The sequence below is a fragment of the Panthera onca genome, chromosome B1, assembly GCF_046562875.1.
Source record: "Panthera onca isolate mPanOnc1 chromosome B1, mPanOnc1 haplotype 2, whole genome shotgun sequence".
NCBI lineage: Eukaryota > Metazoa > Chordata > Mammalia > Carnivora > Felidae > Panthera > Panthera onca.
The window spans coordinates 27699852-27726913 of record NC_138342.1 but is presented as its reverse complement, the minus strand read 5'-3'; positions in this window follow the sequence as shown (position 1 = coordinate 27726913).

Sequence of the window (27062 nt, the reverse complement as noted above, 5' to 3'; positions counted from 1 at the left end):
GAGAAGGAGAAGGAGAAGGAGAAGGAGACAGAGAAGGAGAAGGAAATGGAGACAGAGAAGGAGATGGGGAAGGGGAAGGAGAAGAAGTGAATTAGAAGTTTTGGTGCAAGAATTTGGGAACAAAGGTACTGTAGTAAAGATCATGGGAGCACCCATACTTACAGCAGGCTTTGAATCCTTATTGTTAGGTGGGCATTACCAAGATCAAGGTGAGAGGAATAAAGCAATTTAGCACATAAGGAAATGAATTAGTCCCACTGAATAAAGTTAAGCAGTGCATCCCTTGCACCCAAGTGGAAGCAGAAGCCACAGAGAGCACATGGAAGAGGCAGGTTCAGACAAAAGTTTTCTCGGAATGCAAACACTCCCAAAGGGGTAGCAAGCTAAGCTCTTCCCAAAACAGATAATATGACCAAGGTGTCCTCTCTCCGGGAGACCAGTAGAATCCACAATGTAATGGCATGAGGGTTAAATGGAAACTTTTGGTAGGTGTGTTTCCCTTGCCTGAAGACAGTAAAATGAGAGTCAGTGTTTCCCATGGTAGTTAATCTGAAACATTTGAATTCCTGGGAATTACTTGGTTGCAAGAGAGTCACCTAGAACAAAATCCCTTGCAATCAAGAATTCTGTAATAATCCAAGTCACGGGAAATGCCTGATTTGTAAACAAAACAATATAGTGGAAATGGTATACAAAGATGTGAATATTCGAGCAGATTCCAAGTATTATGTAAATATTGGATGTTCTTCTTAGTCTGCCTCCTGGAGTAAGAAATAAATGCAGATTTCAAGAACTGACTTGGTTTATCCTCTGTCTCTTGTTAACTATGTTTTCAAAAATCATAATAGTCTGATTTTCTTCAAATGACATAAAAAGTTTATGTGACTAATTGGTAATACTATTGTGATTCAAAGCTGAATATCAAAAGTTTCCATAATGGTATAACCAATGTAAAAATCAATATTTCATGGCATTTAAATGATGGCACATATAAATGGCTTTCTACTTTGACAGCAGTATATTTAGTGTGGAATGATCTATTTAAAACAAACACTTATGATGGACGACAGGGTTAGAAATGAGAATGTGCTTTGGACAAACAACTACGATTAAGACTAAGAAAACTGCCAATGTTGAGAATTAACAATCAACTGGAAAAAAAAGAATAAAGTTCCCCAGCTATAGCAATTGAGAATTGTATAAGAAAATTAAACAACAACAACAACAAAAATAAATCCTAAACAACCAACAACATAAAAAAAAAAGGCAAAAAGAAAAACTCCAAAAATATTTAAAAGCAGAAAATGTTGCTTTATCCCCCTTCTACATCTTGTTTTTGCATCTTTTGGCCTTAAATCTGAGAGTAAAGATATTAATTTGAAGCTTGAATAATATGAAGCTTCAATTGTAAAGGGCAATATGTCTATTTAGACACATTTCTAAAGCTTTATTTTATTATAATGATTACGTAAAGTACTTTTACAGAATATTTCAAATGAAATGATCCATGTTACATGCCCTAAATAGAGGTACAATGGCATGCCATCACACACGCATACAAATCACATATCTTTTTTGTTGGATTGAAATGATCATTACCTGCTGATTCCTTTAGTTGAATGAGAACAAGGTAATTTATAGTTTGTACTGATTCTTCCTTGAAATTTTTTTTGAAAAGTTAAGAAATATAAAAGGCATAAAAGAAAGATGTCAGAAGGCAAAGTGAGAAGTTAATTGTAGCTGAGAGGATTGTAGTGATCTTGGAATGTACTGAGCATTTAAATGCAACCATTTTAAATGGTGCAGCAAGGCAAAAAAGCCCATAAGGTTTTTAGAAATATCATTTTGTTCATTTTTTGTTTTGCAACCTTACCTCAGAGACTAGTAAGTTTATATAGCTTATACAATGGTGCTGAATTTATACAAACAGTTTTCTTATGATCTCAATAATAAATATATTTACTGACACTATGGGAGATACTAGGTTGTTCATGTTTAAACAATTGATTATTTTTTGACATATAAAAATGGATCATAGACCCAGAGCAACTTAACTTTAATAATTCAAATAACATATTTTTTCTTGATCATAGAGATTTCCAGAAATAATATGAGTTTATAGTGAATCAAAATTAAAGCTATATTTTTGGTTGGATTATTTTTTTGCTAGGTTTTTTATTACACAGAATAACAACACATCAAAAAAAAATCCCTGTTTCTGTCTGTTTTTGATTTAATGTAAAATGCTATATGAATCACAGATGAACTAGAGAGACTGCATTACCTTGCAACAAACTTATGACTTACTGTATTTTATTTAAGGGAAAAAAACAAAAATGAAACCTCATTTTTGTAGATATAGTCTATCTTCCAGTATCATAATTCATCAAGATTTATTTACCAGCTTTTTTTTTTTGTTATTTGAATGTAAACAGCCATCCTGAATGTTTCATGCTTCAGAATTATCCAGGGTTTCAGTATACCTCACTGAGAAAAGGAAAAAGCACAGACATTTTTTTTCTGTGTACTGCACATGAAGTAAATATTTTTATTCAATGTATAAGTGAAACAGGCTGCTTCTTGTTTGGATGTAAGGAATGAGGTGGGGGCAGGAACCAAGTCCATATACTATTGTTATCTGAATTAACAAGAAAAAAAAAACTACCGTAAAAAATTTCTCTCCCATAGCTGCTGATTTTCCTTGACTGTCATTAATAATGCTAATAACTGGGGCCCCTGGGTGGCTCAGTCATTTGAGCGTCCTACTTGGCTCAGGTCATGATCTCACAGCTCATGAGTTTGAGCCCCACGTCGGGCTCTGTGCTGACAGCTCGGAGCCTGGAGCCTGCTTCAGATTCTGTGCCTCCCTCTCTCTCTGCCCCTCCCCCGCTCACACTGCCTCTCTCTCTCTCTCTCAAAATAAATAAACATTAAATAAAAAATTAAAAAATAATGCTAACCATAAGAGATCATTATTAAACACCAAATTACATACTGTTCTAAGCACTCTACATCTAATAATTCATTCAACCCTGACAACAATCTCTTCTCAAGTTATGTCCAGACTATAGATAAGAAAACTAGACATACAGAATTAGATAATGGGCCAAATTAGAATGGGGATCATGACTGTAAAAACAAATGACAAACAACAACAACAACAACAACAACAACAACAAACAATTCAGGCTTTACATCTTTATAAATATATTATAAACTGGTCCTTGAACAAGCAGGAGGAATTTTTCCTCACGGTCAACAGACAAAGCTGATGTGGTCATTTTCTAAAACAACGTAAACAAGGAAGCCAAAACAGGTTCCTTCTGGGGAGGAGTTTGTCTTCCCATTCACCACACTCTGCTGGAAACTGTTTTATTGTAAAGCTTAGACTAATTCTACCAGGACCCATGTGCTGTTATTTTGACTCACATCACAAAATCTAAGCACTTGAGCTTTGTATCTTCCACTATACTCAAAGCTTTATGCTTCTTCATACTTCCTTTCCCTGGTCAATCTACTGTCTACTTCCTAACTTTACGAAACATTCCAACATTCCACCATGCAATTCTGGAAGCCCATTATATGCTTGCAAACAAAAATGCAGTGCACATCCAGAAAATACTCAGATAAAACACTATCAAAACAAAATTTGCAATAGAAAAAAAAATCTATTAGAAATAGAAATAGAAGGTAGAAAGGTTTTGAAGGCCTGGAATGAGCCAGTGGAAAAGTTACTAGAGAATATTACTAGGGAGAGTGATCAAGGAGATATGTTGAACATACTGAGTTTTTCCTGAATTTGTAAATGTTTTTCTCTGTGATTAGATCATAAGTGTTTGCTAATTTGCACCTATGGAAGGTAGGTTCCTGCTCTCCCACAGGGGCTGAGAAATAGGGGTGCTTTCTTCTCTGGTTTCTGCTCAAAAGGATAGTTCTCAGGTTCTTGAGAAGACATCCTAGATTGTACAACTCCAGGTGACTTTTAAAAAGATTCATATCTCAAATAGGCAGAGAAAGAATTTAGAATTGTAGGTTTTCTAAAGTCAATGCTCTACGAAAAGAGAGGTCATGAGCCAACAGTCAGAAAGAAGCCTGTCTAAACTCTAGTCAAGCTGAGGGAAACATTAAGGTCATCTTGGTCAATACTCTCTCCCTCAGGCTCTGTGGTCTTAAATGCAACCAGATTTTTCTCTGAAAATAGTTTACTTTTCTCGTGTATACTTATTCTCTTGCATTGTAAAGAACTTAGTGACAGAAGGTGTGGCAGTATTTTTCAGGTGCATGGACTAATTCGTACTCAATTGTATACTCATGGTGGATTCTCTGTGAATCTCTTCAGTTCTCTGGGTAGTTCTCTTCTCCCGAGTATTCTGTTCTGAAAACTTAATCCTCTTTGTCCTGGACTCTCAGCTTCATCTTCTCAAATGACTGAATCTTCCAGGCTTCTACTGATTTCCTTTTCCATGCACTACCTCCTAAAGATTCTCAAGATAGCCAGTTAAGGCAGTCATAGGGTTAATATTTTTTTTAATTAAATTAAATTAAATCTTAATTTTTGCAACATCTCTGAGGATTATATCCTATATCTTATAAACTAGTGTTTTATGTATTTATCTTCTTTGAGATTGAGTAAAACTGTTTCAGTTGGTTCTCCTTAATCCATCTTGACCCAAAGCAGAATTCCTCATTTATTTAAATATTTTTTTTTGTATTCATAGATCACATTCAGGTTCCACTGTCTTATAGAACATTATAAATAATATAAAATGTACTAAGGATAATTTTTAAAAACTTACTATAGGGGACAATATATCTTTAAAATATTACCTAATTTTATGGTTAATGGTATAGATCTTTTGCCCCTTCAATAAAAAAATATTAAAAATATCCCATATACTTGCCCTTTAATTACCTTAGTAAGCATGATGGTTTCATATACCCATTAATACGAGGGTCATCATTAAACATAATAGAAGTAAATCATCTTTGGATGGCTTTTCGTTAGATTCAAGCATTCAATTTTTTTTTTTTTTTTTAGCCCATAATGTGGCTGATAAGAACCCTATGATAGTAGTAGGTAGAACATCTCTGCATACACTTCATGCAGGTTGTTCTCTATGTGCTTTCTCTTTTGTTGCATAGAAGCTGTTCAGTCAGCCCTGAGTTCTGATCCATAATTAAGTATACTGTGGGCGTGTCTATGGGTGAGGTGAATTCCGGGTATTCTTCTGTCATCACCTTGCCCTTGAAGCACCACACCGTTGATTGTACCTACAGATCGTGCTAGGATTAACTTTGCCAGGGCTGCTGGAGGTAACCGTGCTTCAGTGCACTGCCCACTTCCTTGAGATGCAATTCTCACCGAGTCTGAGCCAAATACACAAAAGTTGACATTTGCTTCACAGTATTAAATGCAGTTTAAAATATTAAACATGTTTTCCAAGCTCTGTCCCTGAGAGATCCTAGAAGCAATGACACTTCTAGTAGCAGCAAACTTAATACCCAAATCTGGGTTTCTACTATTATTCTCAAATTAAAGGAACCAGAGGCCCTTAGAGAAATGGCTAGTTTTAGGAATGGGGTCGGGAATGTAAAAGATGAATTTGTAGTACCTTATGGTGCCAGAAGGTAAGGCAGTGTTCCAAATACAACCACCACCTTAATTAATACGCATAACAAAGGATACAACTAGAAAAGCTCCCAATGGCCAAAGCTAGACCAATTAGAGGGAAAAAAAAATGTTGAATTATAACCCAAAGTATAAAATAAATATCCATCCTAATATAAATTATTGAATAAATAATTGGGAAAAATAGATAAATATCTCATGCAAAAGAACTCCACATAATTTCTGCTCCCTTAAAAAAATGGAGCATAGGGGCACCTGAGCGGCTCAGGCAGTTAAGAATCCAACTTCGGCTCAGGTCATGATCTCACAGTCCGTGAGTTCGAGCCCTGCATCTGGCTCTGTGCTGACAGCTCAGAGCCTGGAGCCTGCTTCAGATTCTGTGTCTCCCTCTCTGTCTGCCCCCTCCCCCGCCCACACACACTCTCTCTCTCTCAAAAATAAATAGACATGAAAAAAAATTTAAAGAAAATGGAGCATAATTTTTCTGGAAGCTTCAACCTTCTGGATCGGCAGCAAGGGAACAACAGTTCCACCATCCACCAAATACTGAGCTATATGAGACCTACAAGAAAATATATGCAGGAGAAGAGGTTATATGCTGAAATACAACAAGATTACACCCTCTCCCATTCCTAGCAAAAATTATACCCACCAAAAACACCAACATAACAGAGACAACATTTGAAGCTAGAAACTAATATATGAAAGAAAACCAATTGTATGAAGGCCAGACTCCACTGCTCAAGGCAAAATAAGATCGTATTTTTACTGTGATGTTTCGCAAGGTGCAGTTTGGGTATTTGTCATTTGCTATGATTTAGGCTTCATTGCCTACCCTGATTTCCTGGCCAGTTAAATAAAATAAATGTCATATGGGGGCATATGGTATTGCCACTCTAAAGCCCAACCTGTATTTTGACTCAAACTTATAGTTTGTTATCTATATAAAGCACTCACACTTAAAGTTCTAAAAGTCAGTTCTAAGGGGATTTCCAAAGCAGATTAAAGAGATAAAAATGTCGATTTATTTATACTTTTACAGATGCGAACACCATCAAGACTGATAGTACAATGAGTAATAGTGCATCTTATGTTTTCCAAATCATGCTCAGTTTTGTAGGGCCATAAACTAAGTTGTTCCAGTTCATGAGGACAAACTTAAATTTAAAAATTTACTGAGTGCCCTTACAAATACATCAATAATCTATATTCAGTCCCAAATTAACTATAATATTTCAAATTTCAAATCTTATTCAAATTCAAGTAGTATCTAGAGAAGTAGGATGGAAAGTAAAACTGCCAAGTCTAGTCCCCTGTGTTCAAACACTTACCCTTTTCTTTGCTTTTTTTTTTTTATTTTAAGCATCCAGAATTTATTTGATATGTGCATGGATTTATGTCTCCCACTTTCTATTTCTTTCTACCTTCTATTTATTTCCTATCATTCTCTTTTAGGTTCTTGCTCACTGAATGAGGGATACAAACTTTTATCTCCTCTGCAAAAAGAGTAAGAGGTATGAGCAAAACTGGCAGGTAATGCAGGAAAATTCCATCTAGTCCTTTCCTGGACACTCTAATATGATCAGAAGCTAAGAGTGTAGCAGTTATTCTAACTCATATCTTGTTCTGAACACGCACTCACTTGTGAGATATTTAAAATGGACGTTGAAAGGATTAGGGGCATGTAAGGGATATTTACTAAACTGAAATCAAGATGTCACTGCATGCTAAAAAATGGGCGGAAAATAGTAACAACGAAGACTATGTTATCTAAGAATACTGTGTATGCCAGAGAATATTGTGCTCCAATCTTAGTGTTTCTTTGGTCCTTTGAATTTCTATTAGTATATGCTTTCTAAGTGCCAGTAGTTTCCAGGAAGTAGGAAATAGTTTAATCAGTATTTTTCACTAGTAATAAATGATTTTGTTAAAACCTACTTTCTGACTCCAAGACCCTGCTCCCTGAGCATTACAATGCTATGAAAACATAAATGATCAGTTTTTTGTTTCAGTGCTTCCAATAGATTATGATGTCTCAGCATATGAATTTCTCCTTTAATGAATGAATCTTTTCATCTAAAGAGAGGATGCTAATTCGTACCATATTCCTCCCTAATCCCAAGTGGCATGTGTTAAGACTAAAGTGCTTATTGATGTAAATTTCATTACCTGTTTACTACAAAATAGAAAATAGTCTGGGAATTGTTTTGGAAATACTGATAATGTAAGCATAAAAAAGTAACTTCATTGAAGCTTTATCGAAAATGTAATGTATCCTTAATGAAAAAGATGAATTAAAGTGTATGACCATATAGCTTCTACACACCTGCGCTCATCAGCATCTTCATATACAGCAAAATGACGATACTTCATAATAACTATTTTAAAAGAGGGGGGAACGTTCACCATGTATGTATCAGAGACAATGCTATTATTTAATGTGTCCTCTGTTTAGGAGGGAAAAAATATCTCTTTGGAACAGGCTTTTCTCTGGAAAAACAATTCTAAGTTTAGAAACCAACTCTTCTTTGTAAAAGCCATATGTTAAACAATGTATAATACCTGTTACACAGAAAAACAACTTTGAGGGCATCTAAAAGCTTTGAAAATACAAGTAATTCCATATATATGAGACACAAGTATTGGTTTCAGATTAATTCTATGTTACAGGTATCACTGTGACATCAGTAGTTCACCACCTAATACCAACGTGATTCCCACACGTGATAACAGAATGCCATTTTCTAATGCCTTTGTTAACTTTTCCCCTTTCCTTTATTTTACTATTACTAACATTTTATTAATCCTTTTATTTTAATTGAAAATCTTAAAGAGAATCCAATCTTCATTATGATTTGGGCATCAAATAAACCAAACCCAGTCTCTAATTCCAAGTAACCAGCTCACCGTGGCAATTCTTCTTTTGAAACCTTGGGTAGTCTACAAGAGAGCAATCAAATGTGTCAGCTGGAAATCTCACCTCACAGCTATTGAACAGATGGATTTTGAATATATATCCCCTTGAAGCATCCTGAAAAGATAATCTAGTTTGGTTGTTAAGAAAAAAGTGTCCGTGTCTGAGCATGCCTATGTGTTTTTCTTTAAGAACCCAATGAGGGTTTGAAATTCACTAAAATATTTTAAAAATCTATAATACTAAGAATCCTCTTTCATGTGTTGTATTAGTTTTCCATTGCTGAGTAACAAATTACCACAAATTCATCAGTTTAAAAGAATACGAATTTATCTCATTGTATCTGTAGTCAGGAGTTTACCATATTCAATCTGGACCCTCTGTTTAGGGTCTTAGCCAGCTGAAATCAAGGTATCAGTTCACTGTATCCTCAACCAGAAGCTGATCTAGACAGAGATCCACTTCCAAGCCCCTTCTGGTAGCTGGTGGAAGGAATTTCCATGTTGTGATAGGAGATACTGTTGTTTTGCTGGACACCGGCCAGGGATCACTCTTAACTACTAAAGATTGTTCTCCAGCCATTGTGACATGGCCTCAAATATCTCAACCACAGAGAACCTTCCTATATACTTCAAATCTCTCTGACTTCCTCTCCTGTGACCAGATATTTCTGCTTCTAAAAGTCTTGTGCGATTAAGTCAGGCTCACCAGTTAAACTCTGTAATTAGTCAGAGTTCTCCAAAGAAATGGAACCAAATAGGAGATATATATACATATTGAGAACTAATAATAGTTTTTTTCTATAAAGAAAAAATTGACTCATGAGATTATGGAGGCTGAACAGCTCCACAATCTGCCATCTGTGAGCTGTAGATTCAGGAAGCTAGTAGTATAATTCTAGTTGGAATATAAAGGCCTGAGAACAAAGAGAGCTGATGGTATAAATCCAGCTCAAAGGAGAAGATTGATGCCAGCTAAAACTGGCAAAGAGGAAGCAAAAAAAGGGGTGAATTCTTCCTTCCTCTGCCTTTTTGTTCTAACCAAGATTTATTGATGTCCACCCACATTGGTGAGGGTAATCTACTTTAAGGACTCCATTGATTCAGATGTTAATTTCAACGGAAAACACCCTCACAGACACATCCAGAAATAATGTGGGACTCCTGGGCCTATTCAAGTTGACACAAAACATTCACCATCACAAGCTCCATATCTTAAGGTCAACTGTGCAGCATAATATCACAAAATCATAGGAGTAAAATCCATCATACTCTTCATCTCAGGGATTATATAAGGCATCTCAGGGATTATATATATACAAAAGGTGAGAAATATTGAAGAACATCTTAGAATTCTACCTTCAACATGTGTGGATCAATTGTTTCTATTTAAAAAAATTAGTTTCAATTCATTTGTTTTAATGCACTTTGTAGAAGAGGCATTTAAAATAAACAAGAAACAAGAATTACTTATAAAACTGATTTAAGAAAGTAATCTCTAACAGTGATACAACTTAACCAACACTTCTTCTGTATGTGCATGCACACACACACACTTCTGTTAGTACGTGTGTGTGCACGTGTGCACACACACACATCTTGAAGATGTTAACCACATTTTTTAAGCTATTGGAGCTAGTTTCATATTAATGTAGATTCTCCAAATACATCAGCATAGCAATGTAAAATAGCAGCTTCAACATTTATCTATAGTTTTCATTAAAATGTTATAATTTAATTTTTGCCCTATGAGAAGTTACTTTATTTCTAAGCAGGTGTTAGCAGGACAATTATCTCATAGCATTAGGGTTCAGATAGTATTTAGCTCAGTTGTATCCAGACTATGACCTAGGCCAAGTTTCACATCTTCTTAAGGACTGGCTTTACTCATCTATAAATCTGGGACAATCAAGTTATTTTGAGATTTCAATAAAAATAATCTGGTAGAGATAATTCTGAGATGGTCCCTATGACCCCCACCTACCTTGTGTGATTTTCAGCCTTTTAGTGTGGGGGAATTGTTGATATTGATATATCACTACCCTGATTATGTTAAATCGCAGGGAAAAGAATTTGAGGCACATAATACATTCATTCTTGCACTTAAATTCATGTACCTAGGATTCAACTCAATCTTCTTAGTTAATAAGAAGGAGAGTATCAGGGTGGGCCTGACCACGTCAAGTAGGACCTTTAAATCAAGACAGCCCTTCAAGAATTCAAAGATATTCAAGGTGTAAGAGGGACTACAGAAGGGACCGGGTAGCAAGTTTCATTTGTGTCTAACTGCTGAGAATGGGCTCTGTTCTCAAGCCAGTGAGTGACCTGTACTCTCAGTCCTCCAACTGCAAGGAACTGCATTTCACAATGATGTGAACTTGAAAGAGGACTCTAAGCTCCAGAAAGACAGGCAACCTTGCCAATATCTGGATCTCACCTCTTAAGGCAATGAACACAGAATCTAGTCACTAGTGCCTGGACTTTGGACCTGAAGAACTATAAGTTAATCAATAAGTGTTGTTTTAAAGCCATTAAGTTTATAATATTTTGTTACATGACAACAGAAAACTAACACTATTTGGCTCCTATTATACATTAATAAATGGATATATTTATTATTACTGTTGTCATCCAAATTAATAATGGCACTCAAGAAAATTTTAGAAAATAAAATGGTCAGAAAAAATTTAGAAGAGGTCAAATTTTTAGAAGACAGAAACATTACATTTTACATATCTCAGTCACAATCATTCCCAAGATTACTTGCCACACATTTTGCGTTTCACTCACAGGGTGGGCAGAACAATGATTGAAACTCATAATAAGATATGAAATTTGTTAACTCAGTAGGACACTTGTTTGGTTTTAATTAGCTTCAAAGAGTTTTGAGACATAAAGTACCAGTTATTTGGAAAATACCTTATAAATTTGTTAAAGAAGGAGGAGGAGAGCAGAAGGAGGAATAAGAAGAAGATGAAGGAGAAGGTGAAGGAAAAGGGGTAGCTACCACCATTGCCAAAGCCATGGACACTGCCAGGGAAAGAGATTAACTGTGATATTGAGTACACTGGAAAAGCACAAAGAAGGAGACAGTTGGAATCAAATGGCTAGGAAGTTAAGATATGATTTTCGGGAATCTCCTTCAAAGTTTCCTCATAGAAAACCTCCATTGCTCATCACATCTGCCCTTGGATGCTTTTCTAACTTCAGACCCTACAAGTTCCTTCCATGAAAGAAGCTGGGCACACCAAAACCTTTTCTTGATTACCTAAAACAGTTCTTATTTCTCAAATATCTGTGCTCCTTTGAAACCTTTTTCTCTGCTCTAAATCCATTATAATCTCCAATTTATTAATTAAAAAGAGAAAAACAAAACCTGAGGCACCTGGGTGGTTCAGTCAGTTGAGCATCCAATTTCAGCTCAGGTCATGATCTCACGGTTCATGAGTTCAAGCACCGCATCAGGCTCTCTGCTGTCAGCTCAGAGTCTGCTTCAGATCCTCTGTCTCCCTCTCACTCTCTGCCCCTCCCTCATTCACACTCTCTCAAAAATGTAAACAAAAACAAAAAACTTAATTGCCACATTTTTTGAATACCTCTACAAATCTTAGATGCTGAAATCCTTTTTTTTTCCTTAAGTTCTCATATATTTTGACTAAAAGTATACTTGAAAGGAATTTTGGAAGAATATTACAAATTGGAAGAATAATGTAGATGATGCTGGAGGACATATAAACTGAACATAATCAAATAACCCCCCCAAAATGTAGAGAAAAACATATATATCCACAAAACCTCATATTAAATTGGGTGGTGTTGGAGAAAGAGAAAAAATAAAAATAATGTAAAACCATGTACAGGTTCTTGTCTTCAGTTAGGAATTTGTAGGTTTTGGTAAATTTTATAAATCAGCAGGTATAAAAATAGATCAGATATAGGCCTTAATCTTAACCTGGAAACTAAAGAATTACAAAACATATGACTTTTTATTCAGCAGCAGGAAACTTGACGTATATAACTTGAGGTACAAAAATGTATACAATTGAAACCTGCAAGGAAAATAGAGAAAAAATAAAGCAAAGTAAGTGAAAAAATATGAAATGTTATTATAGAAACAAGTCCTAACTAATGATAACTATGTTGAATGTAATTAGTTCAAACACATTAATTAATTAACACATTAATTAATAAAAGGATAGAAACTTCCGCATTCACAAAAATAATGAGTTACCAATATGTTGTTTATAAGAGATATTTAAAAGATAATTACACAGAAAATATGAAAATAAAAGTTAGAAATATATGTGGAAATTAGAAATAATTTTTAAAATTAAATATGGAGGAAAAAAGCAAGGTTGTACTGGAATACTGTCCTTCCTTCAGTACATTGTGCCCTAGGAATTATTATACATTTGAACTGTAGAGCTCATCATATTAAACTATAATCATTTATGACTCTGTACCCTTCCATACATGCATTCACCTTTGAACTTTTATGGTTTATCATAGTGTCTGATAAAGAAATTTCGTAATAAATTTTAACTGTGTTCATAATGAATGTTGAGACTATTTATCTGCCTGATATATATCCATGGCATGTCGTATTGTGTAGACATTGTATAAAAACTTCTAAAAGTAGTTGATAGATAAGCATAATTAAATGCTCTTCTGCTTAAAACCTTATTCTCCCCGAGACACAGACAATATATATTGTTTTCTAATGTTTTCCTGTTGTTCCAGTTCCAGTACAATACTGCCTCTGTCATCTTAGAAACAAGAACATTATCTATGTTCATTTTAGTTAAGAACACAAGTCATTTGAGTTTTCCTCATACTTTTTCATAATATGAATTTAGAATTTATCTGGGGGCACATGGGTGGCTTAGTCAGCTAAACATCTGACTCTTGATTTCGGGTCAGGTCATGATCTCATGGTTTGTGGGTTCAAGCTCCACATCAGGCTCTGTGCTGACAGCATGTAGCCTGCTTGGGATTCTGTTTCTCCCTCTCTTTTCTCCTCCCCTACTTGCTTTCTCTCTGTCTCTCTCTAAAAATAAACAAACAAACAAACAAACACACTATAAATAAATAAAGTTTATCTGAGTTCCTCCCCACCCCACCCCCACCCCCGCCTTTTTTTTCATGTTATCAAAGTCTGAAGCAATTCATAGTGCCTGGAAAAGTGAGGAACTATACCAGGAAAGGTACAGAATAGCATTAGACAGTAACTAATTGAGGTGTAAGTTACACATAGGTCCTATGTTGTTAATAAAAGGAAAAGATTATTGGAAATAACAAGCTTTCCAAAACAGTTATTACTCACACTTATTATTTATATACTACTTTAAAACTTACACATGAGATTGCCATTGTGCCATTGTCAATGATACTCAGAAATAGGAGGAAGTATATCCGATTTGGGTTCCAAAGCCAGCCTCTGTTGCTTTAAACCTAGTGTCTTCGTATGTAAAATGAGAGAAAAGCTATAGGGTTTTGTTGATATTTTCCAGCTAGAAAATTGTGTGACTCTAAAACTTTCTACATGTAGACACTTTCTAGTGTCTCTGGGGTATTTTATTCAAATAGCAAATCTACACCGGATGTATTTTTTTTTTCCTTCAGTTTCTTTTAGGCCAGTACCTCATCCTCATTTCATCAGGTCTCATTCTTCCTAATTTATCAATCTTGACAACCAAGTGCCTTCCATTGATGAATTAATCACCCCTCTCCATATGGGGATAGCATTGTTTCTGCTAGGAAAACAGCTTCACTGTGGAACAACATCTTACACTTCCTCTCCGAAAGCAAGACTATCTTCTGAGAGCCAGTCAGGCAAGAGGTGGTTACATTGATCAATTTGGACAACTCTGGTACAGCCAACTCTGTTTTCAATTAAGAAGGAGTTGATAACTTCACTTAGTATTGGTACTCTCCTTAATGCCTATCTTTATACCTTATCAGGTTAATGCTTTCTGGTGTATATTTCCAAAATAAGCTTCCAAAATTCTCAACAGATATGGAGAAAGAGGTAGATAAACAACTGTGTAGCAAACTGTCTTTAAACTTAAGAAAATCTATCCATAAATCATTTCACTTATTGGAGCCAAATCTCAGATATGAGGTGTATCCTCTATTTTGAGTTGATAATTATTCAGTGAATATAATTAGCTAGAACAAGGACTTACTTATATAACTTTTTCTTTTTCGTTAATGGAATAGCACTAGTTTGTCAATCTACACGCCTATGTTAGATAATTTAGTTTAGCACTCTGTCTTCAATAGCTGCCCAAATAATGTTAGCTAATGATTATTTTTATATCAAAACTACCAGCAAGAACTAAACGCTCCAATCAAAAGACATAGGATGATAGAATAGATTTAAAAAAAACAAGACCCATCTATGCTGCCTACAAGAGACTCATGTTAGACTGAAAGACACTGCAGATTGAAAGTAAGGGAATGGAGAAACATCTATCATGCAAACTGATGTCAAAAGAAAGCCACAGTAGCAGTACTTATATCAGACAAATAGACTTTAAAAGAAAAATTGTAACAGGAAACAAGAAAGGACACTATGTAATAATAAAGGGGACAATCCAAGAAGATGTAACAATTGTAAATATTTATGCACCCAGCGTAGACCAACACAAATGTATAAAAAAGTTAATAACAAAAATAAAGGAACTAATTGATATTAATGCAATAACACCAGGGGACCTTAATACTCCACTTAAATCAAGGGACAGATCATCTCAACAGAAAATCAACAAGGAAACAATGACTTTGAATGACACACTGGAACAGATGGATTTAACAGATATATTAAGAGCATTCTATCTTAACATGGCAGAATACACACTCTTTCCAAGTGCCACAGAACATTCTCCAGACTAGATTACAAATTAGCCCACAAAACAAGCCTCAACAAATTTAAGAAGATCGAACTCATAGTGAACATCTTTTCTGACAAGACCACTATCAAAAGAGAAGTCAACTACAAAAACAAACAAACAAACAAACAAACAAACAATAAAACTGGAAAGATCCCAAATACATAGGGGTTAGGTAACATGCTACTAAACCATGATTGGGTTAAACAGGAAATACAATTTTAAAAAATGAAAAAGTACATAGAAACAAATGAAAATGAAAACACAATGGTCCAAAACCTTTGGAATGCAGCAAAAGTGGTTATAAAAGCGACATTTATACAGGCCTACGTCAACAGGCTAGAAAAATCTCAAATACTCAAGTAAACAACATAATCCTAGCCCCTTCTAGTTAAAGGAGGTAGAAAAATAAGAACGAAACCTCAAGGATATAATAAAAATTAGTGTAGAAATAAATGATATAGGAACTATAAAACAAAACAAAAACAAAACAACAACAAGAAAAACCACAATATAAAAGATCAATGAAACCAGGACTTGGTTCTTTGAAAAAAAAATCTATGAAATTGATAAAACTCTAGCCAAACTCATCAAGGAAAAAAAAAGATAAAGGACCCAAATAAATACAATTACAAATGAGAGAGGAGAAATAACCAATACCACAGAAATACAAAAAATTATAACAGAATATCATAAAAAATATATGCCAATAAGTTAAGCAAACTAGAAGAAATGGATATTCCTAGAAATATACCAACTGCCAAGACTTAAACAGGAAGAAATAGAATATTTGAACAGACTGATAGCCAGCAAAGAATTGAATCAGCAATTAAAAAAAACAAAAAAAGAAAAAGAAAAACTCCCAACAAAGTCCAGGACCAGAGGGTTTCACAGGCAAATTCTATCATTTAAAGAAGAGCTAATATCTTTTCTTCTCAAACTATTCCAAAAAATAAAATAAAAAAAACAACTTCCAAATTTATTCTAAGAGACTAGCATTATCTTGACACCAAAAGTGGATAAAAACACTATAAAAGTGAAAAACAAAACAAAACAAACAAACAAAACAACTAAAGACCAATATCCCTGATGAACATAGATACAAAAATCCTCATTAAAACACTAGCAAACTGAATTCAACAATATATTAAAAAAATCACTCATCTTGATCAAGTGGGATTTATTCCTGGTTGCAATGGTGGTTCAGTATTCTCAAATCAATCAAGGTGATACATCACATCAATAAGAGAAAGGATAAGCACCATAAGATCATTTCAACAGACAGAGAAAAGAGCATTTGACCAAGTACAACATCAATTCACGATAAAAACCCTCAAAAAAAGTAGCTTTAAAGGAAACATCCGTCAACATTATAAAGGCCATCTGTGAAAAACCATAGCTAACATCTTCCTTGATGGGGAAAAACTGAGACTTTTTCCTCTACGGTCAGAAACAAGACAGGGATGGATTTCCATTCTCACCACTTTTATTTAACACAGTACTGGAAGGCCTAGACTCAGCAATCAGACAACAACCAAAAAAATACAAGCCATCTGAATTGGTAAGAGGAGAAATAAAATTTTCACTATATGCCTATAAATGAATGACAGAGAGACTGCAGTTACTCACCCCTCCCTCTTTCCTACATCTCCCACAACCAAACTGAAAACCAACAGCTTAGAGAAAAAACGATCACAATCTTTTTTCTTGTATGGAGCAACGTGTTACAAAGAGTAAAACTTTCGGAGTTTAGCTGGGAAGATGACGGCATAGGAGGACGCTGGGCTCACCGCATCCTGCTGATCACTTAGATTCCACCCACCCGTGTGTAAACAACTCAAATAATCACCAGAAGACGAGCAGAATGGAGTCTCTGGAGCCCAGCACAGAGAGGCCCAAAGAAGAGGGTAGGAAGGGCAGAGAGGTAGTGCGCACTACATGGGCTGGCAGGAGGGAGCCTGGGCGGAGGGGCAGCCTGCCGGCCAAGCAGAGGCCCCGAGTCTGGCTTGCAAAAATGGAGGGGCCGGACGGAGTGTGTTCCGACAGCAAGAGGGACTTAGCATCTGGGAGGTCATAAGTTAACAGCTCTGCTCGGAAAGCAGGAAGGCTGGAGGACAACGGGAGGGAGAGTTGTTGAGCCCCAGACGACAGAGCGCGGCTTGGCGGGGAACAAAGGCACTCACCAGCGCCATCTCCCTCGTCCACCCCCAGCCAAAATCCCAAAAGGAACCCGTTCCGGCCAGGGAACTTGATTGCACCGCACAAAACGCTGTGCTTCTGCGGATCCATCCCTCCTGTGGCGGCTCTGACTCCCTCCCGGTGCCGCAGGGCCCCTCCTGAAGCGGATCTCCGAAGGAAAAGCAAGCGGAGACTACCCCTCCTGCCGCCCTGTGCACCTTGCCAATCCACCCCAGCTAATACGCCAGATCCCCAGCACCACAAGCCTGGCAGTGTGCAAGTAGCCCAGACAGGCCACGCCACCCACAGTGAATCCCTCCCCTAGGAGAGGGGAAGAGAAGGCACACACCAGTCTGACTGTGGCCCAAGCGGTGGGCTGGGGGCAGACATCAGGTCTGACTGCGCCCCGCGCACCAACGCAAGTTATTCAAGACAGCACAGGGGAAGTGCCCTGCAGTCCTGCACCACTCCAGGGACTATCCAAAATGAAGAAACGGAAGAATTCCCCTCAGAAAAACATCCAGGAAATAACAACAGCTAACAAACTGACCAAAAATGATTTAAACAATATAACAGAAAGTGAATTTAGAATAATAGTCATAAAATTAATCGCTGGGCTTGAAAACAGTATAAAGGACAGCAGAGAATCTATTGCTACAGAGATCAAGGGACTAAGGAACAGCCAGGAGGAGCTAAAAAATGCTATCAATGAGCTGCAAAATAAAATGGAGACAACCACAGCTCAGATTGAAGAGGCAGAGGAGAGAATAGATGAACCAGAAGATAAAATTATGAAAAAAGAAGAAGCTGAGAAAAAAAGAGATAAAAAAATCCAGAAGTATGAGGGGAAAATTAGAGACCTAAGTGATACACTAAAGAGAAATAATATACTCATAATTGGTATTCCAGAGGAGGAAGAGCGAGGGAAAGGTGCTGAAGGTGTACTTGAAGAAATAATAGCTGAGAACTTCCCTGATCTGGGGAAGGAAAAAGGCATTGAAATCCAAGAGGCACAGAGAACTCCCTTCAGACGTAACTTGAATCGATCTTCTGCACGACATATCATAGTGAAACTGGCAAAATACAAGAATAAAGAGAGAATTCTGAAAGCAGCTAGGGATAAACGTGCTCTAACATATAAAGGGAGACTGATAAGACTTGTGATGGATCTCTCTACTGAAACTTGGCAGGCCAGAAAGGAATGGCAGGAAATCTTCAATGTGATGAACAGAAAAAATATGCAGCCGAGAATCCTCTATCCAGCAAATCTGTCATTTAGAATAGAAGGAGAGATAAAAGTCTTCCCAAAAAAACAAAAACTGAAGGAATTCATCAACATAAGCAACCTTATTGACAAGAATGTGGTAATTGCAGGGGACTTTAATACCCCACTCACAACAATGGATAGATCATCTAGACACACGGTCAATAAAGAAACAAGGGCCGTGAATGATACATGGGATCAGATGGACTTGACAGACATATTTAGAACTCTGCATCCCAAAGCAACAGAATATACTTTCTTCTCGAGTGCAAGTGGAACATTCTCCAAGATAGATCTCATACTGGGTCACAAAACAGCCCTTCATAAGTATACAACAATTGAGATCATACCATGCATATTTTCGGACGACAATGCTATGAAGCTTGAAATCAACCACAGGAAAAAGTCTGGAAAAACTCCAAAAGCATGGAGGTTAAAGAACACCCTACTAAAGAATGAATAGGTCAACCAGGCAATTAGAGAAGAAATTAAAAAATATATGGAAACAAATTAAAATGAAAATACAACAATCCAAATGCCTTGGGACACAGCGAAGTCAGTCCTGAGAGGAAAATACATTGCAATCCAGGCCTATCTCAAGAAACAAGAAAAATCCCAAATACAAAATCTAACAGCACACCTAAAGGAAATAGATGCAGAACAGCAAAGACACCCCAAACCCAGCAGAAGAAGAGAAATAATAAAGATCAGAGCAGAAATATACAATATAGAATCTAAAAAAACTGTAGAGCAGATCAACAAAACCAAGAGTTGGTTTTTTGAAAAAATAAACAAAATCGATAAACCTCTAGCCAGGCTCTGAAAAAGAAAAGGGAGTTTACCCAAATAGATAAAATCATGAATGAAAATGGAATTATTACAACCAATCCCTCAGAAATACAAGTAATTATCAGGGAATACTATGAAAAATTATATGCCAACAAACTGGACAAACTGGAAGAAATGGACAAATTCCTAAACACCCACACACTTCCAAAACTCAAACAGGAGGACATAGAAAGCTTGAACAGACCCATAACCAGCAAAGAAATTGAATCACTTATCAAAAATCTCCCAACAAATAAGAGTCCAGGACCAGATGGCTTCCCTGGGGAATTCTACCAGATATTTAAAGCAGAGATAATACCTATCCTTCTCAAGCTATTCCAAAAAATAGAAAGGGAAGGAAAACTTCCAGACTCATTCTATGAAGCCAGTATTTTGATTCCTAAACCAGACAGACACCCAGTAAAAAAAGAGAACTACAGGCCAATACACCTGATGAATATGGATGCAAAAATTCTCAATAAGATACTAGCAAATCGAATTCAACAGCTTATAAAAGACTTATTCACCATGATCAAGTGGGATTCATTCCTGGGATGCAGGGCTGTTTCAACATTTGCAAATCAATCAACATGATACATCACATTAATAAAAGAAAAGATAAACATATGATCCTGTCAATCGATGCAGAAAAAGTATTTGACAAAATTCAGCATCCTTTCTTAATAAAAACCCTCGAGAAAGTCGGGATAGAAGGAACATACTTAAACATCATAAAAACCATTTATGAAAAGCGCACATATCATCCTCAATGGGGAAAAACTGAGAGCTTTCCCCCTGAGATCAGGAACACAACAGGGATGTCCACTCTCACTGCTGTTGTTTAACATAGTGTTGGAAGTGCTATCATCAGCAATCAGACAACAAAAGGAAATCAAAGGCATCAAAATTGGCAAAGATGAAGTCAAGCTTTCACTTTTTGCAGATGACATGATATTATATATGGAAAATCCGATAGACTCCACCAAAAGTCTGCTAGAACTGATACATGAATTCAGCAAAGTTGCAGGATACAAAATCAATGTACAGAGATCAGTTGCATTCTTATATACTAATAATGAAGCAACAGAAAGACAAATAAAGAAAGTGATCCCATTCACAATTGCACCAAGAAGCATAAAATACATAGGAATAAGTCTAACCAAAGATGTACAAGATCTGTATGCTGAAAACTATAGAAATCTTATGGAGGAAATTGAAGAAGATATAAAGAAATGGAAAAACATTCCGTGCTCATGGATTGGAAGAATAAATATTGTTAAAATGTCAATAGTACCCAAAGCTATCTGCACATCCAATGCAAGCCCAACCAAAATTGCACCAGCATTCTTCTCAAAACTAGAACAAGCAATCCTAAAATTCATATGGAACCACAAAAGGCCCTGAATAGCCAAAGTAATTTTGAAGAAGACCAAAGCAGGAGGCATCGCAATCCCAGACTTTAGCCTCTACTACAAAGCTGTAATCAAGACAGTATGGTACTGGCACAAAAACAGACACATAGACCAACGAAATAGAATAGAAACCCCAGATCTAGAACCACAAAAGTATGGCCAACTAATCTTTGACAAAGCAGGAAAGAATATCCAATGGAAAAAAGACAGTCTCTTTAACAAATGGTGCTGGGAGAACTGGACAGCAACATGCAGAAGAATGAAACTAGCTCACTTTCTTACACCATTCACAAAAATAAACTCAAAATGGATAAAGGACCTGAATGTGAGACAGGAAACCATCAAAACACTAGAGGCGAAAGTAGGAAAAGACCCTCTCTCACCTCAGCCGCAGGAATTTCTTACATGACACATCCCCAAAGACAAGGGAATTAAAATAAAAAATGAACTATTGGGACCTCAGGAAGATAAAAAGCTTCTGCACAGCAAAGGGAACAATCAAAAAAACTAAAAGGCAACCAACAGAATGGGAAAAGATATTTGCAGATGACATATCGGACAAAGGGCTAGTATCCAAAATCTATAAAGAGCTCACCAAACTCCACACCCAAAAAACAAATAATCCAGTGAAGAGATAGGCAGAAAACATGAATAGACACTTCTCTAAAGAAGACATCTGGATGGCCAATAGGCACATGAAAAGATGCTCAACATTGCTCCTCATCAGGGAAATACAAGTCAACACCACACTCAGATATCACCTCACGCCAGTCAGAGTGGCCAAAATGAACAAATCAGGAGACTATAGATGCTGGAGAGGATGTGGAGAAACGGGAACCCTCTTGCACTGTTGGTGGGAATGCAAACTGGTGCAGCCACTCTGGAAAACAGTGTGGAGATTCCTCAGAAAATTAAAAATAGACCTACCCTATGACCCAGCAGTAGCACTTCTAGGAATTTACCAAGGGATACAGGAGTACCGATGCATAGGGACACTTGTACCCCAATGTTTATAGCAGCACTCTCAACAATAGCCAAATTGTGGAAAAAACCTAAATGTCCATCAACTGATGAATGGATAGAGAAATTGTGGTTTATATACACAATGGAGTACTACGTGGCAATGAGAAAGAATGAAATATGGCCCTTTGTAGCAACGTGGATGGAACTGGAGAGTGTGATGCTAAGTGAAATAAGCCATACAGAGAAAGACAGATACCATATGTTTTCACTCTTATGTGGATCCTGAGAAACTTAACAGAAACCCATGGGGGAGGGGAAGGAGAAAAAAAAAAGAGGTTAGAGTGGGAGAGAGCCAAAGCATAAGAGACTCTTAAAAACTGAGAACAAACTGAGGGTTGATGGGGGGTGGGAGGGAGGGGAGGGTGGATGATGGGTACTGAGGAGGGTACCTTTTGGGATGAGCACTGGGTGTTGTATGGAAACCAATTTGACAATAAATTTCATATATCAAAGAAAAAAACAAAGAGGAAAACTTTCAGGACAATTTTGTTTCAAATTTTGTCTCCATATATTTTTTGAAATGTGACTCTACTACTGGCAAAAACTGCATGACCCCATATTTCTTACCTATGGCATTGAGGTAATAACCCTAACCCACAAGGGTTTTATAAAGAACTTGACATGTACTTGCCATTCAATCAAATTTAGTAACATTCCTTTTTACAGAAGTGCATACAGAGCTTGGATTAACACTAAATTATTATTCAAATATTGACTTCGTAGGTAATTAGTGTCCTTGTTCAAAATATTTGTCCTTCAGTTTCTGTAAGTCCGTAGTCTGATTTTAGGGTGATGGATGATATTTGAGAGGCCCTAGTAACCATCTTAAAATCACAAAGATAGGAAATACAAAAGTTGGAAAGACAATTTAAATGAGACATTTTTAATATTTTATATATATTATATAACAGGTATTAAATAGAGAACTATGTTCCCTGGTTCTTTCCCATCTCAACGTACTATCTAATGATCTGCCTTTATAATTCAATTAGTAGTATTTTTTCCTGGAAAATAAATATATACATACTAACATTGATTCTTCTCAAATAGAAAGTAACTTTTTAAAGGAGCTTTTGGGGTGAAATACCTGGGAACATTTGGGACATAATCTAAATAAAGAAGAATCCTCAGAGGCAATACTGAAATATACAAACATTAGAAATAAAGAAAAGAAACTTACTATATTGGTACCTGATATTATAACTTTAGTTCATAAAATTCCTCCTTTCTTTGCTTAAGGGCAAAATAAAATAAGAGAGATAAAAAATGGCAATACAGTAGACCCCAAAGTGACCCTTATCTGGCATTCCAGGAGACGGAACAGGTAAAATCATTAACTTTACTAAGTTACCCACCCAATTATACAATAAGTGTATATGAAAATTTTAGGATATAATAATTTCAATAAAATATACCCACATTGAAAATATCAATAAATGTTTATTTTTTATGTTTTGAATTTAATGATTTGCATTTTAACTTTTGTTAAATAACTTTTAATGAGATAACAGAAGGTCTAACTTTTCCAGAAAATTCTGTTACAAAAATAAATTGTTTTTGGCATTCCAAGTGTTTGACTTACTTTACTCCAGTAATTACCTATACATTTTTCTTCATTTTAGCTCATTTGCTTTTCAGAGGTCAATGTAGAACATCCCTCTACTCTTTTAATATGACCACGTGATGTGTTTATATTAATCTAGCAGAAACTTATGAGTGTATGTTTATGAAACAATGTTAACAGCTCTGAACCCGATGTTCTTATTATATCTGGCTTAATTACAAACAAAATGGATACAATGTAAGCAGATGCAAAAATGGTTAATCCTTCATCAACTACTACATATTTCATTATAAAACAGTGTTTTAGACCATTTTGTGTATGAACTTGTAACATCCTATAGAATTTGCAAAATACAATGTAATTAAGTCATGTACTTAGGAAAAAACCCCTCTGATTCAGCCTTTATTCTAAAAGTATTAAGGAAGGATTTCAGGCCTTATATTTTGGGGTAATTAAGACTTTCAATGTTTAAAAATATATTTTATAAGCAAATCTTGTCATCACTGTTTCAATAATTATGAAATATAAATGTGATCTTGACTTTTGAAATTCAATCACAATTTAAAGTACATATTTTAAAATTCACTACTGAGTTGCTTTTGATCCACAATTAGAGAATTTTAATTATCATAACAAAGAAATAGGATTTGTAAACACTTTAAAACTTTGACCCTAATATATAAGTAAATAATTGAAAGCTTTAGAGTTGAAGTTTATTACACTTCCAGTCAGTACTTTGGTGAGTGGTTCAATTCAACCAGTATTCACTGAGAATTTAATAATGCTTTGTTCTGTGTTTTTCTCATATGAAAGAAACATAAGCCGAGGTCCCTAACCTCAAGGAGCTTATAAACCCATTGGAAAGATATGATATATACACGTGAGTGAATTACATGAAAATAGGATGCAGGCTGTCAATAGATAGATAAACATAAGTACTACTGGAGACAGGATGGCTGTTCTGGTTTATGACCTTGCCTTCCACTGGGATACCTGCAATCATCTCTTCACATGTTCAGCCTCAGCTCCCACAGATCCACACAGAGAGAAGTTCCAAAGCAAATTCTCTTTCATTTTTTTCTTCTTCACAGATACTACATAGAGTATCTCAAGAATAATCAAGTCTTTCAATTCCACCTCTAGAATGCTTCAGTCCAACAAATTCTACCAATCTCAATAACATAACCCTAGTCCAAGTTACCATCTTGTCTTCACTCTTTGCTAGACTTGTCCCACACCCAACAAATGTTTTTACCTACAAAAAGAGAAAGGACACTTTTGTTTGTTTATTTGTTTTTATTTTGTTTTGTTTATGAAGACTATTTTAGGACATTTTTTAGGTTCATGGCGAAATTGAGAGGAAGTTATGGAGATTTCCCATATACTCCCTGGTCCCACACGTACATAGGCACCTTCATTATCAGTATCCCCCACCAGGGTGGTACACTTATTACAACTGTTGAATCTACACTGACATCATAATTACCCAAATTTCATAGTTAACATTATGCTTCACTCTTGGTGTATATTCTACGGTTCAAATAAATATATAAGGACATGTATTCACTGTTATGATATCGTATAGAGTGTTTTCACTGCTCTAAAAATCCTCTGTGCTCCTTCTATCCATCCTCTTACCCTAACACCTGGCCACCACTGATCTTTTTATTGTCTCCATAGTTTGCCTTTTCCAGAATGTCATATATTTGGAATTGTACAGAATTTAGCTTTTTCAAATTGGCGTCTTTCACTTAGTAATACACATTTAAGGTTTCTCCATGTCTTTTCATGGCTTGATAGCTCCTAGCTTTTAGCACTGAAAAATACTTCATTGTCTGCATGTACCACAGTTTATTTACCCATTCAACTGCTGAAGTACATCTTGCTTGCTTCCAAGTTTTGGCTATTATGAACAAAGCTGCTATAAACATCCATGTGCAGGTTTCTGTGTGGGCATAAGTTTTCAAATGTGTCCTCTTTGTAATGGCTGTTTTTAAGATTTTTTTCTACATTGTTTTTCTTTGGTTATTTTTTATTTTATTTTTTTAATTTCAACAATTCAACTAAGGTATCCATACCTATGATGTGTGTGTGTGTGTGTGTGTGTGTGTGACTTGCTTGAAGTTTTATGAGTGTTTGAGATTATTTAAAATTTTTCATTTTTAAAAAAAATTTCAGAGATACCTCAGTGGCTCAGTTAGTTAAGCATCCAACTCTTGATTTCGGCTCAAGTCATGATCTCGTGGTTGGTGATTTAGAGCTCTGCATTGGGCTCTGCACTGACAGTGTGGAGCCTACTTGGGATTTTCTTTCTCCCTCTCTCTCTGCCCATCTCCCCCTCTCCCTATCTTAGAATAAATAAATGAACTGAAATTTATTAAAAGTGTTTAATTAAAAATTTTATAGTGAATTTTGGGCAAAACTTTTCTCTTTCTTTCTTTCTTTCTTTCTTTCTTTCTTTCTTTCTTCTTTCTTTTTCTACTCGAATGGTTCTCTTCATTTGTTCTGGTTCTAATTACATTTACATTAGATTGGTTGATATTCCACCAGGACAGTGATTCTTTTTTAATCATTTTTGTCTCTTGTTTTTCTCCTTTCTTCATCTTAAAGGGTATACTTCCCTTTTTTCGAATATAGTACTCTGATATTTTGTTGATATAGCATCCAGTAAAATTTTAATTTTTCAAATATCATGTCTTTAGTTCTAGAATACATTTTTGTTCTTCTTTATAATTGCAATTTTTTCTGATATTTTCCAAGTATTCTCTCATTATATCCACCTTTTCATCTAAATCTGTATTAATTTTTTATTACAATGTGACAAATTACCACAAATTTAATAGCTTAAAACAACACAGAAAAAGAAAACTGGAGATAGTAAAAATATCAGTGGTTGCCAGGGGATTAAGGGAGAGAGAGGGATAAATAAGCAAAACACAGAGGATTTTCAGGCTAGTGAAAATGCCCTGTATGATACTATAATGGTAGGCACATATCATTATACATTTGTCCAAACTTATGGAATATACAACACCAAGAATGAACTGGAATGCAAACTATGGAATTTGGGTGATAATGATGTGTCAACGTATGTGAACAATGTTTATCAATTTTAACAAATGTTCCACTCAGGAAGGGGTTAATGGTAATGGGAAAGGTTATTCATACACAGAGGTAGAGACTATGTGGGAAATTTCTCAACTTTGCATGAACATAAAACTTCTCTAAAAATAAAAGCTGTTAAAAATAACAATGCCAAAGTCACACATACCCAAAACACACAGTTTCCACGTGTCAGGAATTTGGGCATTGCTTGCCAGATCCTCTGTTCAGGGTTTCACAAGGCTATACAAGGAGTTTC